This window comes from Vidua macroura, chromosome 11, assembly GCF_024509145.1.
Source record: "Vidua macroura isolate BioBank_ID:100142 chromosome 11, ASM2450914v1, whole genome shotgun sequence".
NCBI lineage: Eukaryota > Metazoa > Chordata > Aves > Passeriformes > Viduidae > Vidua > Vidua macroura.
The window spans coordinates 20,350,986-20,368,948 of record NC_071581.1 but is presented as its reverse complement, the minus strand read 5'-3'; the positions used below and the strand labels follow the sequence as shown (position 1 = coordinate 20,368,948).

Genomic DNA, 17,963 nt, shown 5'->3' with positions numbered 1-17,963 from the left:
TTTGATTTTTGGAGATGTGAAATGTTTGTATAAGTGTTTGTGTATTTTGATGAAAAAAGGTATGATTTAGTTTTGCCTGCTTGAAAATGTTTGGTAAAGTTTGAAATAATTATTGTTGGTTTGTTTTTGGTTTTGGGTTTTTTTTTTTTTTTTGTTATGAATATTGGAAGTGAAGAGTGTGTTTTGAAATATTGATTAGTTTTGTGTCAGGATTCTGTTTGGAGTTAGAAGCAAGGCCTTAAGTCAATTAAGAGCTGCTGGAAAAATCCATGCTGGGAAAGACAGGGGCACGTTGTGAGAGGGATGGTGCAGGGCAGGGAAGATCAGGACATGGGGGTGCATCTCAGAGCAGCACTGAGAGCTCAGAAAAAACCTGCTCTGGAAGTGCTGCTGCCCCATCCTGTCCCACCCTTCCTCCTCCTGTTCCTCTCCTTTGGGATGCATCCAAGCTGGAGAGCAGAGAAAACTGCCGACTGCTCCTTTCCGAGGACAATTTTGGACCTCTTTTTCTGCTCAGGAGCATTGCCAGGCCAATGGCTGAGCTCTCAAAGGGCGTTTGAGCGTTGTAATTTGTGAAATGCTCCTGCAGGTATTTTGCTGAGTGTGCTGATTGTGGGTGGATAAGCACAGTGCACCCATTTCTGCTGCTCAGCTGGAGGAATGTGGGTCGTTTCTGGTGTGGACAGTTCCACTTAGCAGCACAGGACTTTCATTCCCTGAAAATGTGCTGATGGAAGACAGAAATCATCATTCCGTGGACATTTGCTCTGGTGAAATCCAAAGTAAAACAGTTGATAGGGACAGCAGAGCTGCCTGGGAGACTGAGGGTGATGATGGCACTGCTCCAGGTCTCTGGCATTGCCATCACATCCACTCCCAGCTCCGTTTTCCTTGTTTCTTCACTGTGATGGAGAAGAACTCCTCATCCTCAGGACAGCAAAATTTGACTTGCTTTCGTCTCTTTCCTTATTTCCCATGGTGTGCTCAGTAATTGTTTAGGCTGCAAGTGCAGAGACATTGATAAAATTGAAATATTAGATTCCAAATTGTGCCAAGGAGCTTTCCCTGACTTGGAGCCATTGCTGGGGGTGGCTCTGATTCTCCCCACCACCCACACCCTTCCCCTCATCCAGGCTGAACAACCTGCAGGAGGGTCTGATTTTGTCACCCATCATTTGCAGCTGACTTTGGAACTGTCTCAGGCTGAAAGGTGTAGCTGGGTGTGTGTTCTATTCCCATCTGTTAGAGGGGGAGTTATCTTCTGTTCATTGGGCAGTTTTCTTTATCTCTTCCACAACCAATCTTCCTTCCAGGAGATCTCTTCTGTTCATGGGCCATTAATTATTAATTATTTCTGTTAACGGGCCACTGAGTGTCCCTGCATGGCTGATAAAATTCCATCATCCCATGGGGAGAGGCTCTGCCCAGGGGGAGGAGCCAAGCATTCCTACCTGGATACAATCTGACACCTGGAGCACCACAGCAGCCTTTGCCCACTGCATTCCCAGAGGAGCAGCTTCCTTCCCCACTGCATTCCCAGAGGAGCAGCTTTCTTCTCACTGCATTCCCAGAGGAGCAGCTTTCTGCCCCACTGCATTCCCAGAGGAGCAGCTTTCTTCCCCACTGCATTCCCAGAGGAGCAGCTTTCTGCCCCACTGTATTCCCAGAGGAGCAGCTTTCTTCCCCACTGCATTCCCAGAGGAAGCCCAGGCCCATCTCCAGCAGCCCTGGAGCTCCAGAGGAAAACTCCAGCCTTGTCCAGGATCCTGCTCCAGCAGAAGCACAGCTGGCACTGCAGGAGGGCTGAGCCCCCATGGAATGGCACTGCTGCCACCACCCTGACCCACAGGCTGCCAGGGCAGGCTCTGACTCTGGCAGTGGTTTGTTTTCTTTTTTGTTCTATTGCATTTGTATTTTTAAATTTTCCTATTGAAGAGCTGTTAGTCCTACTCCCATATCTTTGCCTGAGAGCCCCTTAATTTCGAAATTATAATAATTTGGAGGGAGGGGGTTTACATTTTCCATTTCAAGGGAGGCTCCTGCCTTCCTTAGCAGACACCTCTCTGTTCAAACCAAGACAGGAACAAACCCCACCGAGGTGGTGAGTGTGAAGTTCAGAAGAGATTTAGAGGATTCTGCTTTCTTTAAAAACCCCAGAATTTCAAACAACTCTTTGCTTTGCTCTGTTACCCTCATGGACCAGAAGTATCCTGGGTGAGGTCTTGTGGTTTTGCTAAGAGCAACAGACATGGGATAATTCCACAAATAGGTCCTGACCTCCAGCTCTGTCTGATCTCCCGTTAAATCCAAGTGGTTTGGATTGGGACCAGCACAGTAATGCAGGTTGGGGGTTGTCCCTTCCCTCTCTGCCACTCGTGGCTCTGCAGGTATTTGGATAAGGAGATGCTCGGGAGGAGTTTTTGTTGTCTGAAATCACATGTTGAGAAGAATAAGGGGAAATCAAAGAACACTCCTGAGCTTTAATTATCTCTTTATTAATAATTCTTTTTAGAGTAAGAAAATACTTTAGAAAAACAACAATACGTAGGAAATTGTTTGTAAAATTATTATTGTCATGTTTGTTTTGCTTGCTTAGGTTCTTTCACCTCAGTCTATTTCCACTTAGCTATGGAAATGCAGGGGGTGGACATAATTCTGGTGTTCAGGATTAAAGTGGATGTTTATTATACAACTACAGGCCTGATCCAAATCCAGTGAAGCTGATAAAGTCACAGATGCCACCAAATCCATCTGTAATTATTTTCTGAAGAGACGTCCCCAACACAACCTCCAGGTACAATCCAAGCTCTGGGTGTTGGAGCTGCATCTGCTTCAAGTTATGGATGGGCATTTTTCCTTTCTTTTCTTGTGTGTGAGTTCAGACAAACATCGTAAGGGCTTTGGCACCAAAGCACAATATGAGAAAGGACTAAAAAAGTGTGAGGAAGGAGAAAATAAGTAATTAGGCTAAAAACCAAAATCAATCATTTCCTTCCTAGTGAACTTAGTGGTTAAATCTCTGTCTTCTGAAAAGAAAGTGAAACCACCACTCCAAAACTCGAGGACAATTAATAAGGGACAGCAGCTTCAAATGGTGAAACATTTTGGGGACACAATGACTTCTTTCGCTCCCACAGAGACCCTGCAAAGCACTCAGAGTGTCCCAGAATGTTTTACCTCCATTAAGGACCCATATCCCTCGCTGGAGCACTTTGTGAAACCCCGAGTAAAATGTAATGAGTTCAGCATTTTCATATCATTCTCATTTTCTGAGCTGATATTTGAGATAAAAGACAAAGCCTGCCTTGGTTTCAGTTCAGAGGACATTCTGTGCTATGGCTTCACTTTGCTGAAATCCTGATCAAAGCAGAGCTGTGAAATCTTACTATCCCATTGCTGACTGCACTGTTGACTTTATGCATACTTCCAAAATCCCTGCTTCCCCTTAGACCTTTTGACCACCTTATTAAAAGGGAAAAAAAATAAGGCCAGATATTTGCATTTGGTACTGTTCAGTACTTTCTTGCAAGCAACAGCCTCGCTAGCGAGGTGAAGCACAACTTTCCTGTTCTATAATTAAAAGAATAAACCTTTTCCATGGTTCCTCCAAGGCTGCTCTGCTCTGAAACACGGGTGGGATCATTTTGCCTGCTGGGAGGGATGCAGTTCATTAACCTTGGAGACACCCCCCTCATCAAAGAGAGGAGCAAAACGACTCATGGCTTTCCCTCTCAGCTTCTCTGATTATATTAATCCCAGAAGATCTGAACTTCATTTTCTTCCCATCTGGGACGAGAATCCAGCAGGGAGAAGTTCAGGGTGCCCAACTGTTTCCATAAGTGTCTCAAATGACATCATGCACTTCAGCTTGGCAGCTGTCTAACCAAGAGGGGCTCCCCATCGGCCTCAACCCATCCCTGTCCCCAGAGTCTCTTGGGACGGGAACCATTCTGGGGGGACTGGAGGGGACTGGGACACCTCACCCATCACCAGGTGCATGGAGATGCTTCCTGTCACATTTTTCCCAGCAGTTTTCTCCCTCCAGGATTTAGATGTTGAAGAAAGAAGGAAAGGAGATGCTGGTGCGATGGCAGTCAGAGTTGTGGCTGTCTGTGACAGTGATTTCCAGGCCAGTCTTCCAGCATGGAGGGCACCAGCTGGACCAGAGGTGGTTTGAGGCGACACTGAAACAATCCTGCTCTTCCTGGGATGGTTTCACGCAGTGCCCGTGGGGATTGCAGACCTCCAGCAAACCACAATTTTCATTTCAGCAAATTAAACACACCCTCATGGGCAGGGGGGGATGATGTTTCAGGAGCTGGATGTCACTGCCAGGAAGAGTCCATGGATGTTGGATGGGCTCTAACACCACAGGTGGGGTGCTGCAGGAGAGCTTGGGGCACAGGGAGGGCATTTGTGCACACACGTGTGCAGAGGTGGCTGGGGGAGCTGACACCGTGCTCAGCTTGTTTCTGTGGCCTCTGAACATCTGCCTTGAAGTCAATCTTCTTTCCTGGAGGAAAAAATAGTAGTTCTGACATTCCAAGAAATCCCAAAGGGAAAAATACTGAAAATTAAATGGGTTGGTCTGCGTCCAAGTCACTTACTCAGGGGAGATAAATGATTTCGTATGCTAATGACCATTCCCTCAAATCTCTGACATTTTCTTACAATGTACTTAAGTACAGTTTGTTTTGCTTTCTGTCTCCACAACAATTACAAAGATTTATATTTCATTGCTCCGGTTGTGTTTGCCAGGACCACACTTCCTTTCCTTTTTAAAGGCGCAGGGATATTGTCTGGGACAGCACAGAACGGCGCTTTCCGAACAGCTAAAATGAAAATAAACAAGGCTGAATTTATCTGGTGGAAGAGGGCAGACACTTTCACTAGGCACAGCAAAGCCAATAAAGGCTTCTGGCTCTTTTCTCCTCGACAGATCAGTACACACAGACTCAGCAGCAGTTCATAAGCAAGACAACTCTGTCACCTTTTGTGATAACTCCAAATTAATTCCTCCTTCCAATGTGATTATGAAAGGCTCAAACCTGCCACCTCGCCTGGTGCTTCTGGTGCTGAGGGCTAATTCCCTCTGCCTACTGTTTGGCAAAGGGGGTGCCTGGGGGGGAGGGATGCCTGTGTTGGCTCAGGCTGAACAAAGTGGGAGAACAAAGTGCCACTGTGTCCAGGGGCACGGAGCACAAACGAGGATTGTTCCTGGTGACACCTTTCCTTGCCTCCTCCACCCATCTCCCAGCACTGAGAGTGACTCACGGCTCCATTGAGGAGAACTCACAGGACGAGGAGGAATTTTGCTCCTGACTCTGCCAGCCAGGATGCTGCTGCTAAATGAGCAGTGCTGAGTTAAGGCTGCAGGGAACAGAGCTGAGGTCACGACTCGGGCTGGAAACCAGATAACCCTGGGCTGCAGTGGCACTTTGCCCACAGCTGAGGAGCCTGTTCTGTCACCCTGCGTGTGCCATGCTGAGCTGCTCAGCCCCGTGAGAGGCGCTGATCCCCACTGCCTGGCCCTAATCCATCCTTTGCTCTCATTATTTAATGCCCCATGTTGCTTTAAGAGCACCATCCCCTTCTAGACCTGCTGGCACACACAGGGTGGTCAAGGATGTCCTGACTCACTGACCAGGACTGGCTGCCCAAGCCCTGGGAAGTGACCATGGGAGCTTTGCTGGTCCTCTCCAACCCAGACCTCCTGAGAGGTGGTCGTGTGTGGGAATCGGCTTCACGGCTCCGGACAAAAACGAGCTGCAAACGGTGACCTCACAGCAGCTCCTGTTTGCACAGACACAGGGAGAATCCACTGATTGTGGTTTTCTTGGGAATCATTTGCAGTCGTGAGTAATGTGGACCACAAGACGAGAAAAAACCAAAAAGGGAGTCTTAAAAAAGAAAGGAGAAAAGACAGTGGAGTCAGTGTTTTCTACTCTGTGCTCTGGACATCTTGAGCAACAGCGTTCCCAAAAGTCTCTGTTCAAATGAGCTGTACCAGTTTGGAAATGGAGAGCCTGGTGAAAGATGATGGTGAAAAATCCTTCTCTCTCAGGATCATCACCATTTGCATGGATTCCAGCAGAAAAATGCAAAGTGGTGGTGATTGCAGTGTGATAAACATTTGTGCTCTCATTTAAACAGTTTAAAGAACTGCACGAGCACTGGCATTAGTTGGAAAATTTCCACAGCCAAATGCAACTCTTCTTAACTTCCTAACTACCCCCTGCTCAAAATCACTTTGGCTAAAAAATGTGCATTGCATATCCCCTGATATATATCCTTTATTATCATGTTCTCTATGGATTGTAGTGATGGACTCAGAAATTCAGGTCCCCATCCTCAAACTTCCTGTATGACCTTGGGAAAATCTCCTCGTGCTTCTGTTTATCACTCAGTAGTTTGGGAAAAGGAAATAAGCACATGGGATCCTCTTTTGTGGGATGCAGAATGCAGCTTATTGCCAAACTTTGAGTGAGAAAAAATGCCAATCACTTCCACAGCTGATGAAAGAGCAGAGGGACGCTACAAAACACGTTCAAAGCTTTAATAATTCCCAGTGGTTCTGAAGATATTTTGGGTTTCTCACCACTAGTCAGCCTTCCTCTGCCATTTGCTCCTGGTGTCTTCCAGCAATTCCTTGTGCAGTGCTCATCGCAGCAGTCTTCATCTGGAGCCAGCTGAAACATGCAGCCATAATAAAGATATTTTATTTCAGCGCTTCCCCCTCTGCTCACGGCCAGAACGTCTGAGTATCTTCCACCGTGTTTCTGCTAACAACAACAACATTAATAATAATAAAAAAGACAAACATCAGAAGAATCCTCAGCTTGTGCTTGGTCTACACACTGCTTGTTTGAGCTGGTTTTGGGAGGAGAGAGGATTTTGCTGATTGGATTCTGCAATTCAAGGTGTGCTGTGGGCAAAGCCCACCTGCCCATGGGACAGACACAGATTTGGCTCCAGCCCTGCTGGCAGGAGCTCCAGTGGTGCCCATCCCTGTGATGTGGCTGTGGCTTCCTCTCCCCATCCTCCCCCTGGGTGGGAGCCTGGCCAGGCCACCAGCGTGGGCAGCATCTCCATTTAGCAGAACAATAAAGTCTGAGCTCCTATTCCCGAAGGGAAAACGTAAATTGTGAGATCTTGCCTAAAAATATGGATTAAGAAAGTGCATCCATTTCTATTGTCTCGGCGAAACATTGTGTTAAGTGAGCTTAATCAGACACACATTATTTGTCTCTGTGGATGGAATTCTCTGGCCTGTGCTCCCCAGGTCACAGCAGATGATCTAATGGTCCCTTTGGCCCTAAAATTCCCTGAAACAATGAAACATGGCTTTCATTAATGGAGCTAGACTTTTGGAAGAATGAAATATGAGCTACACATATCCTAATAATACATCTTTCAGATTCCTAGGGAGTTTGTCCATCTTTTTGCCAGACTGCAGCTTGTGGAGTGAGGCAGGGCCCTGATCTCTCTCCCTTGGGAACGAAGTCCTAACCCAGCTTTGTCTATTGAAAGGCAGATGTCTGCATGCTCTTGCAGGACGTTTGACCATCCAAAACCAAGTCTCTGGAGAACCTTAATCTCCTTTTCCCTCCTTTCAGCCATGGATTGTATAACTCCTGCTGCCCATTATATGCATTGTGTTAAATCCCAGAACAAAGTGCTGTTCCTGGGGCTTCAGCTCCTCCATTCTCTATGATGATCTGCTCTGACATCAAGACAAAGACAAGAGAACCTAATTATGGGATATTCTCTTAGGAGTTGGACTTCATGATCCTTGTGGGTCCCTTTCAATTCAGAATATTCTGTGATTCTGTAATTGCAGCCTTCCTGTACCTGAAGAGAACCTACAAAAAAGACAGAGAGGGATGTTTCCCAAGAAACTGGGGTGACTGGACAGGGGGAATGGCAGAGAGTAGGCTTAGATTGGATATTAGGATGAAATCCTTCCCTGTGAGGGTGGGGAGGCCCTGGCACAGGGTGCCCAGAGCAGCTGTGGCTGCCCCTGGACCCCTGGAAGTGCCCAGGGCCAGGTTGGACACTGGGGCTTGGAGCAGCCTGGGCTGGTGGAAGGTGTCCCTGCCCATGGAAGAGAGTGAGAACCAGATAATCCTTAAGATCCCTTCCCACTTAAGCAATATGATATGAATCATCCCAGGATGATTCTGGGGCCAGATGATTCCTGCAAATACAATCCCTGTGGATCTACTTGCATGTGATGAAGAGCTGCTGGTTGTCCCAATATCCATAATCCTGCAGAACCACCACCACCCTGTGTTCCTCTCCTGGCTCATCCCCAGAGGAGGCAGTTACAGCCTGGCACACATGAGGTTAAGCACGAAGACATTCAGTGAATGCCACCAGCAAGAGATGGCACCAGGGGACACTGCAGCTGTCACCTCAGAGCAGCCACATCCGCAGGAGCCAGGCTTCTTCATCCAACTCCAGCCCTCTCTGACCTCCTTGCTGAATGCCTGTGGATGTGCACAACCACTGTGGAGAGGGTCCCAGACTCAGGAGTTGTCTAATTTTGTGTGAAAGACCAAGAACAAAACAGAAAAGCTGCAGAAGGATCGAATTGCAAAAGCCATCCCCCCTGCCCAGCCCGGGCAGGCTGTGATTACAGACAATACCTTCCGGATTTCCAAGAGGGAAGTGATATATCCTTCCCAGGGCAGGCCCAGGACAGCTGTCATGCTTTGTGGCTGCCCTGGGTATGCAATGATGTCATTTCAGAGAAGGAATCAAAGATTGGCTTCAGTTTGAGGAGGTTTAGTTGTTTTGGTGCTTTTTAAACTTTGCCTTCATTTCATTTCCTTTTTTTTTTTTTTTTTTTTGCCTTAAAATTTCACCCAGAGATGTTTCCAAACCCAAGAGCCTTCCCTCCCTGCTCGCTCTTTCCCTGCTGTCCCGTGCTGGCGCCGGGCACTGGATCCTTACTGGGAAATGGGAAGGTCACACGGTTTACTGGTTTTCTGTCAGCCACAGAGACCTCCTTGGCCACGGCGTGAATCATCCTGGAGAGAGGCTCATTTTCTGCACCACCTCCCGAAATGTCACAGAAAAATAAACCCCACTGTGTGACTGCAATGAGGCATATTCTGGGCCTGTTTATTTTGTAGGCAAAAAGCCACTACCAGCAAGCAGAGTCAGCTGTAGGTTCCAAAAAAATCTCCTTTACCAAGGATATTGTATGTGGAGGAGAACTGCCAAATTCTCCAGGCTGGAATGTCTGTTTGCCAAGGAACAGGCCCTCCTGGCACACCCTGAGCAACCCAGAATCAGATGGGCAACCAAATGAGTGATCCAGAGAGCCAGAATGTCACCACTGCAAGGGGGAAAATCAGATAAAACACCAGTCCTGAACATCTGTCCCACTCCCAAAACTCATGAATCTTCTCCTGAAGAGGGAACCAGTCTTGGCCTGGTGCCCAAATCCATCCTGGCTTATCACTCAGCCGAGCCGGCCCATCAACACCGGGAGTTCCCAGCTCTGAGGATGGGCTGCAGGAAGCCAAAAGCTGTCACCTCTTTCCTCTGCCTCATTAGATCCTGCCTTTCACAGGATGCTGGAATCACGGTCCGTGTGTTCACAGGCAGATAAATCGCCCCAGACCACCAAATCATGGGAATTCGAACACACGGGCCTATCTGTGGGCCTGGTGTTTTCACACTCCCACTAAAACTTTATGAGGCGGGAAGCGCAATATTTAAGGGAAAGTTTTACAAAAAGCACCAACTGACTTTTTAAAAGGGCTCTCGGGTGCAAGTCTGTCATCATCATTGGGGTTTGCTGAGCCTCAGCATCAGGGTTTTAATCCTGGGAAGAGCTTTTGGGGACAGCAGGGCTGCTGTGAAAGGAAGGATTTCCCATCTGACCTGTGGGGCTGGAGGACTTTGATGAAAAAAGATTTCTGTATCTCTGCTTTATATGTATTATCTGTATTTTTGCTTTGATGAACACATTTCTGTATTTTGGGGCCCAGCTTGTTAAAATTTAGCCACCGAAGCCCACCTGCAGCTTTCAAACTGGAATATCCAAAACCATGAACCCCCTTGAGAAGTTTTATTTAAGTTTTGTAGGAACTCACAAGGCTGAGAAGGTTTGTTTAGGTGGATTCAGCTTCAGCAGCTGATGAAGAATTTGACCCCAAATTACACGATGTAATCACACCAAGTTTGAACAAAGCATCTAGACCAGAGTCATATTTCTGGCAGTGGAAACGTATAAGAAAAATACACTTAAAAATATATAAATAGAGTGAAAATGTGTAAGGCAACCTCTAAACTCTCTCACAGCCTCCAAAGCTATTCCTTGCAGTAGGTGATTATGTGCATTTGTGAACTTTTTAACCTTCTGCTGGCCTGATCTTGGCAGAGCTGAGGTTCCTTGCTGTCCATGACTCCAGCATTCCCATGCTGTCCCTCTGGCTATCGGGAGCAGGGATCTCCTCTGGGGTCTCTCCCCTCTCCATGAGATCATTGACACATTTGCACTTCTGTTCCCAGATTACTTCAACACGGGCCTACCTTAATCGGCAGAGTGTCGATTCCCACACTTGGGAATGACAATTGCAGTGGTAATTTTAAAGGTATTTTTCATCTGCCAGGAGCCAAGACCTTTTTAAAGCAGCGACATCAAGGGAATATTTGTTTTAAAAATTTGAGCAGGAGGGGATGGCTATTTGTACACTTTATGTTTCCTTTTAACTTCAGCTCCTTTTTTTTTTTTTTTGCCCTTGCAGGCAGAGTTTTCTGTGTAAGCAGCTGCTGTGTGACTCCTTTTCCTCTTCCCTGGGCACCCTATAGACCAAGAAGCCACAATTGGGAATGCATTCAGAGACCATTAGTACAGGAAGTCGGGTCAAATCCAAAGAAACCATGGAGCAGTAAGTTGGAAAACACGGGATGAATGGCCTTTTCATACGGCCGCTTTCAGGTGGAGTTTGTTTTTGGATTAAAGGAGTTTATTCAGGTAGTCACAAATATCCCGGCTCTCTGAACTGGCTGGAATGTGGAAACCTCCAAGTCATAATCAATTGCTGTAAAAGGGATTGGCGTGTTCTAACTAGGGAATAGAGGGATGAAAGAGCCCTAATTAGGTGACACACCTTCAAAACGGGATGAAAGGCCCAAAACATCCTCAAAGACGCGAGCAAATATGAAAATCTCCAATCACCTCTTTCTTTATTGGCAGTCGCCACGTTCCAAAAATGTTGGTTTCAGATGTTTTTTGCGTGTACCGAAATCCCACATCATTTTTTCCCACCCTACTTTGCCTGCTTGCCTGGGGAGTTAAAAAATAAAAGGCCCAGCACGAGTGAAATGTGACAGAGCCTCGTTCTGTTCCCTCACAGGGGCTGCATGAACTGGGATTGCTGTGTCCTGGTTGATATAAAAATGCTCAGAGGGGAAGTTTGGATGGTCGAGGTGTGATGCCATGGAAAATACTGTCTTTGGCAAGGCCGTGCTCAGAGATACATCCACAATTTTTCCTTTTGGGCACACGAAAAAGGGAAGCTGCTGACCCGAGTTCAGCGAAATCAGGATTAGAAATCAAAGCAGAAAGAAACTGGAGTGGTGATCACCACAGGCATCAAATATGGACAGGAAACATCCTTGGGAGAGGAGAAAATGCAGTATTTTTTTTTTTTTTTCCTGCTAGAAGAGTAGGGAATGTGTCCTTTCTTCCCACATGAACTTCCAGGAATGGCACCTTTTAGCGACCTGCAGGTGATGGCCTTGATCTGGCTCAACAAAGACATCAATATTTCCAGCACAAACCACCTTTGGCTGTTTTCAGGGCTAAGCCTTTGCCAAGCACTCTGGAGATGCAATTTGCAACAGAGGTGTTAATAATTGTCTTTGCAAAACAGCTGAAAACGTGGATTTAGAGCCCACTTCCATGGCTGGGAGCTAAACACTGAGTTGGGGCTTTCTGCACTTGTCAGGCTCAGCTTATTCCAAGCCTTGTCTGCTTTGTGCTGTTGTCAGTTGAAGATTATTGTTTCCCAGCTCGGTGTTAAAAGAAGTGGAAGGTTGCTGGGAACTGGCAAGGTCTCTGGAAATAAGTGAAACCTTCTCCCCTTCTCATCCTCGGCACATAAACACCCCTTATAAACAGCAAACATACCAGAGGAAAATCCACATTTTATACATCCTGAAGCACTTGAACCTCTGAGGGCTCTGCATTTAGAGAAACAGTCAGTATGGCTTCAGACATCTTTCAAAATAAAACCTACTCCCACTCCTATTACATAGTGGCAAATATTTGGTACTTACTAATAGTGTCCAAATTACCTTTTTTTTTTTTTTTTCCCCCACATGGCACACACCTCATTCTTCCAAACCTCACAGAGTGTCCTTTTCCCCTCCCACAGGTGCACAGACATGGAGGGACCAGAGGATTCAAGCACAGCCTTGGAATCTGCTTTGAATCTGGACTGCTGCTGGCAGGAAAGCAATATTTGAAAGGATATTATTGCTGAATTTATTACAACAGGGTAGGATGTGTGCGTTTTTATGCAGGGTTTTTGCTCTGACCAAGATGCTGACCCAAATTCCATTTTGGTTCTCGTATCAACAATTGTTGGGTGCAGCCAGCCAACATTTTTTGATGGAGCAATTTTCTACCCGCACTGGAATGCTGTCTAAATTATATATGAAATGCAGGAATTTGGGATAAATTTACAACTCCCCAAAAGGTGAGATATCGGATTTTGGCTTTCCCACTTCTTTTTAATAATGGCAAAGTCATTTTAATTTAGTGCCACAGAGACATTTAATTTTGATTTGCTTCCTTTGACTCATTTGGGTCAAGCAGTCCATTTTATTTAATAGCATATTATTTTTACATTATGTTACATGTTCCCAGGGCCAACACTGGCACGCAGGGTGGAAACTTGTCCCTTCCACTTCTTTGCATCCTTTGGTGGTTTCCATTAGCTCCACACTGCTGAAAACAGCTCTGCTGCTTCCTTTGCTTGGGCTTTTGAAAAGATTTCTCTTGGAGATGCTCTGCTGCACTTTTCCAAGGTTCAGCTGTGGGTGGTTGTGTCCAGCTTGGCAGAAATCGAGTGCTGGTTCCTGAGCCGGGTGTTTAAATCTCCACAAAGACGCTCCATGTTCTCCCTCCTGGATTCACGGCTGGAGCTGAGCTGACCACGGACCCTTTGGAAAGATTTTTTCCCCCCACACTGGCTCAAATCCCCTCGTGGTGTAAGGCCCTGTTTCCAGCTCCTGCAGTGTGTAAGATTTACCAGCACACTTCAGTGCTCTGTTGTGCACCATGAATGCCCCCAAAATACTCACAATATCCAGAAAAAAAGCTGGAAGAGGAAGAAATCTCAAATCTCTTTGCTGGTGATGAAATCTTTCCATACTCTGCCCTGACCTCCTTGCAGTCTTTTCCTCCTTTTATTTTATTTTTTTTTTTCCTCTTGGAAAGCATCTCCTTTTCTGCCTGAGCTCCCAGTGCCTCACCAGCCCTCACAGCCCCAGATTTTAACTGCTGAGAGAATGGCTGTGTTGAAAAGTCTGAGCTTTATCCTGAGGCTGCCCCTCTCTGGTTCTCATGTGTTGCTAAGTTTAGGAAGTGCCACGCTCAGCCTTTCCAGCCCTGCTGTCACCTCCTCCTCGGGTCACTCGGCCAATCCTGCTCTGCCCAGGGAGGTGCGTGGTGGCATTTCCTGCTGCACAGGAAACTCTTCTTATTCCTGAAGCTCTTTGCCTCTCCCAGGAGCTCCAGTTTTGGGGGCTGTTGCCTCATTCTGGGGGATTTTCATTCTATAATGTTCTATAAATGGCCAGGTTGTACAAAGGACTTATTCAAGATAACAAACTGTGCTTAAATAGAAGCTTTGGTTTGGTTAGGGAATACGTGATGAAAAACAAAGACGTGCATTTTGTCTGAAAAGGAAATAAAAATAAATTCATGCCCTGGCTGACTGTGTGTTGAGATCACTTAAATGCTGCTGGGTTTTGCACACTGATGGTGGCTGTATGAACCCTTAAAAGCAAAAGTTGAGACCCTGCTCTTTTTGAGAGGAATTGGCAACAAAGACAATTTACTTGCTTCAAGAAAAAACCAAACAGAAAACAAAATAAAACAAAACAAAACAACAAAAAAAAAAAAAAAAAAAGAAGGGCAGATCGTTTTTCATCTGCTCATGGTGCCCACAGAGGAGTTTGCACAGGTTAAAAAAAAAAGCTGGTGGGTCAGAACTCTGGAGATTTTGGAAGCTGCACTGAGACAGCTCTGTGTAAGGATAATATGTGCTGCTCTGAATTCCTCAGTATTCCTCATGCTTCCCATGGGCTCTGGAAAATCCATGGGGCTGTCATCCATGGGGCTGTCACTCGAGCACCTCATTTCTCTGCAGCAAAAATCACTTTGAGAACAGAAATCCAATTTGTTAAGTTGCTGTTCCTAGAGAGTTTCTTGAGCTGTGTGGAATTAGTAATAGACCCTTTCTGACAGCTCTTCCAACATTCATTCTTTGAGAGCAGGCTTTACTGAGCAAGGAACATTGCTATTATTCAATGAATTGATGTCATAAATGTGGAAAACACTACTCGAAGAGGATATTTCAAGTCCACTGAAATACTTCATGGTAAAAGAGCTGACCTGAGTGGAAGTCCCTTTTAATAGAGACCTTCCCCTATCCCTGGACGCTCCAAGCCACGTCCAGCCTGGCCTTGGGCACTTCCAGGGATCCAGGAGTAGACTCAGCTTCTCTGGGCACCCTGTGCCAGGGCCTCAGCACCCTCAGAGTGCTTGGGGTGCAAAGTTTGCACATTTATGGGCATCTCAGACATCTTAAAAAAAAAAAATCTTGTGCAGGTGGAGGGTGGAAGGAGGAGGCAGCTGGGCTAAGGCAGCTTTACCCCCCTGCTCCAGACCAGCAAATGGTGCACGAGCTCCTTGCGTGGTGGGAGCCGTGTCCTCCCCTGCTCCAGACATGGAATGTGCAGCCCAGTTGGAGCAAATGGATGTGTAAACACAGCAGGAGACATCTGTAATGTGAAAATGGGGAGTTGGGTACCTACAGGGCCATTGTGCATTCAATGCACTGTGCTGGCTGGGCAGCCTGAATAATTGCACACATTGATATGGGGAACCAGCTACGCAGGCAGGGGTTTGCTTTTAATGCAGACCAACGGCTTCCTGTTTTGGAAATCTTGCCTCTTCAGTGCACAAATGCATAGTTTTGTATGTGCATAATTTGTGGCTGTAATTTTAGAGGCTCATTAAATAACTTGGCTGTGGAAATCAAATTGCCTTTCATCAAAATCCAGCGAGAGCTGGACCAGTTCTGTCCATCACAGCAGCCCTTCTGGTCTTCGTTACATGGCTGAAAAGCACAAATGCAAATGTGGCTGTGGATCTGTAGCACAGGAGGGAGGGAAAGGGAGCTTGGAAGAGGGAATGGTGCTGGCAGCAGGTTTCCAAGAGCGAGCTGGTCCTCTGAGGAGAAATGAGAGCTGCTCTGTTTTGCTGCCCGGGCAAGAAAGCAAAGTCCTGAGTGACGGGTTGGAGCGGGGCTGCCCAGGACCCTGTGACATGTCTAGGGGCTCCATGGTGCCCTGCACTGCTCAGGGGACCTTCTGCCATCTCTGCCCAGCAAATCCAGGCCTGGCAGCTGAGCACTGAAACCCTGCAGGAACCTTCAGCCCAACACTGGCACCTGAGCACCCAAACCCTGCAGGAACCTTCAGCCAAACACTGGAACCTGGGCACTGAAACCCTGCAGGAACCTTCAACCCAACTCTGGCACCTGGGCACCCAAACCCTGCAGGAACCTTCAACCCAACTCTGGCACCTGGGCACCCAAACCCTGCAGGAACCTTCAACCCAACACTGGCACCTGAGCACCCAAACCCTGCAGGAACCTTCAACCCAACACTGGCACCTGAGCACCCAAACCCTGCAGGAACCTTCAGTCCAACACTTTCATTTCTGGCCACCCTGAGTAACTGCAGTGAAGTTTCCTGGCAGGAGGTCCTGGGCTTGATGCCATTTCTGGGGTTGGTCCCCTCATGTTGGAGAACACTGTAAAATGACTCATCAGCTCATAAAGTTCAGATTTATTATCAGTGTTACATGGTAGGAATGAGAATGAGAAGTGAGTGCAGGTGAAGATGGGGAGAGGCAGAAGCTCTTTGATGTTCTACAACATTGTCCAAAGTCAAGCAGAGATTTCTTTTAGAATTTTATTTTAATCTTTATATAAAAGTATTATCCCATTGCTCCTTTTTGGTGGGATTGACAGTGAAATGAAGGCAACTATGACACAAGAAGGGAAACCTGCTCTCTGCCTCAGCAGTGCTGCTTGGTTTGTGTCCTGTGCTCTTGCAGCTTATCAAAAACTCGGGCGTTTTCTGGGACTTCATCTTTGTTCTGCACAGCAGCAACACAACCTCCTTCCCTCTCCCACCCTCCCTTCTGCAATGGTATTTATTTGCAGGAAAGTGGATTGGAAAGAAGGAAAAACAAGATGCAATCTCAAAAGGTCCAACGTCTAAAAGAAAAGTTTCAGAAAGGGAGACAAATAAAGAGATAAGACAGATGCTGTTTCCTCTGGAAGGGGAGACGTCTCTTTGGCAGCTGATGAAGAAGAGGTGGGATTCCCCCTTCCTCTGATCCCTTCCATTTGGGGTTTCAGGTGTCTCCTTCAGAAACCCAGAGGTCAGGCAGGGGACAGCACGCTCACCAGAAGGGCCGTGGGGCTGCCAACGTGTCAGCGATTCAAAGACCACTGACAGAGATAAGAATGCAGCCGAGGTGTGACTGCGGTGTCATCTCGGAGCCGCCGCAGCTCAGATCCACTTCAAAGGCAGGCGGGAGCAGCGGCTGCTCCCAGAGCAGGAGCCAAAGAGGGAGGCTGAAAGCTCGATTATGAGTTCTCGTATTCCCCCCTGGATGTGTGAAAATGGGCAGCAGGGACCCTCACACCGCAAGGTGAGTGGGGATGGTTTAAAGGGATGCTTTTCCTCCTGCTCCACTGGGAGAGCTCCTTTATAAAGCCAGCAAGATGTCCCACCTGCCAAGGCTGCTCCAGCTGCACCAGCCCCACGTGAAAGGGTGAAATGCAGCAAGGGAGGCTGTCCAGAGATATCCAAGATGGGAAGGAGCTCACAGGGTGCCTTGTCCAGTTGATATCCATTGATCTGAGGAGAATAGCTCCATGTTTCCCTGGTGAAACATTGCAGCTGGTGCCATTAGAGAGCTGCAGGACATGAGAACTTGTTCACTGTGGTGAAGTCACCAGCTTTCAAACCAGAGGAGCAATAACTCCTGTTAGCACATACCCAAACTCTCTTCATTTCTTCCTGTTTTGGTTTTTCTTTCCCCTCAGTTTGGTTTTTTTTTTTTTTTTGTTTTGCTTTGTGCGTGCCAAGTACATCCCTCAGCATCTCCATGCTAGCCCCTGGACTTTTCCAAACAGCAAAGGAAACAGAAGTGGCTCCAAGCTTTTATCTGTGCTTTCAAAAGAATGCAAATCAGGAAACTCAACCTCAAAAGCTCGGGCTGGAAAGAGCATCCTCCCCTCTGCAAAACATTTCACCTTTAATATATTCGAACCAGCCTATGAGACCATTTCTCCTGCCAAGACAACTTTTCTTCATTAACTGTTGTGTTCCAGGAACCTCTTGGCTTATTCTGAACTTTTCAGCACTGAAGCAGAACACGAATGTCCAGCTCACATAGACGAGAAATTAAATCACATTTCAATACCTTGGCAGATGCTAAATGCTGATAAGGAGGCAAATCCCCTGAAGGAAACACCACTGCACCAGGGACTTTTGAAAGCAACCTGCAAAGGGAAAATCCTCCTGAGGGTTGAGTTTACACCTGTCCCTGCCATCCCGGGGCTCCCATGGGATTGTGGTGCCATATTAATGCTGAGCACCATGGATTTTAACTCACACTGCTTCCCGTGGTTGCA

At 46.9% G+C, this 17,963-nt stretch overlaps 1 long non-coding RNA gene across 1 annotated transcript; it reads left to right on the top strand.

The window, feature by feature from the left end:
- Window positions 1–9,467: 9,467 nt before the first annotated feature.
- LOC128812869 (uncharacterized) lies at window positions 9,468–13,958 on the top strand. The gene is made up of 3 exons (XR_008438859.1): window positions 9,468–9,595; window positions 10,761–10,904; window positions 12,396–13,958. It is a non-coding gene; the product is annotated as an uncharacterized LOC128812869 (long non-coding RNA).
- The last annotated feature ends 4,005 nt before the right edge of the window (window positions 13,959–17,963 follow it).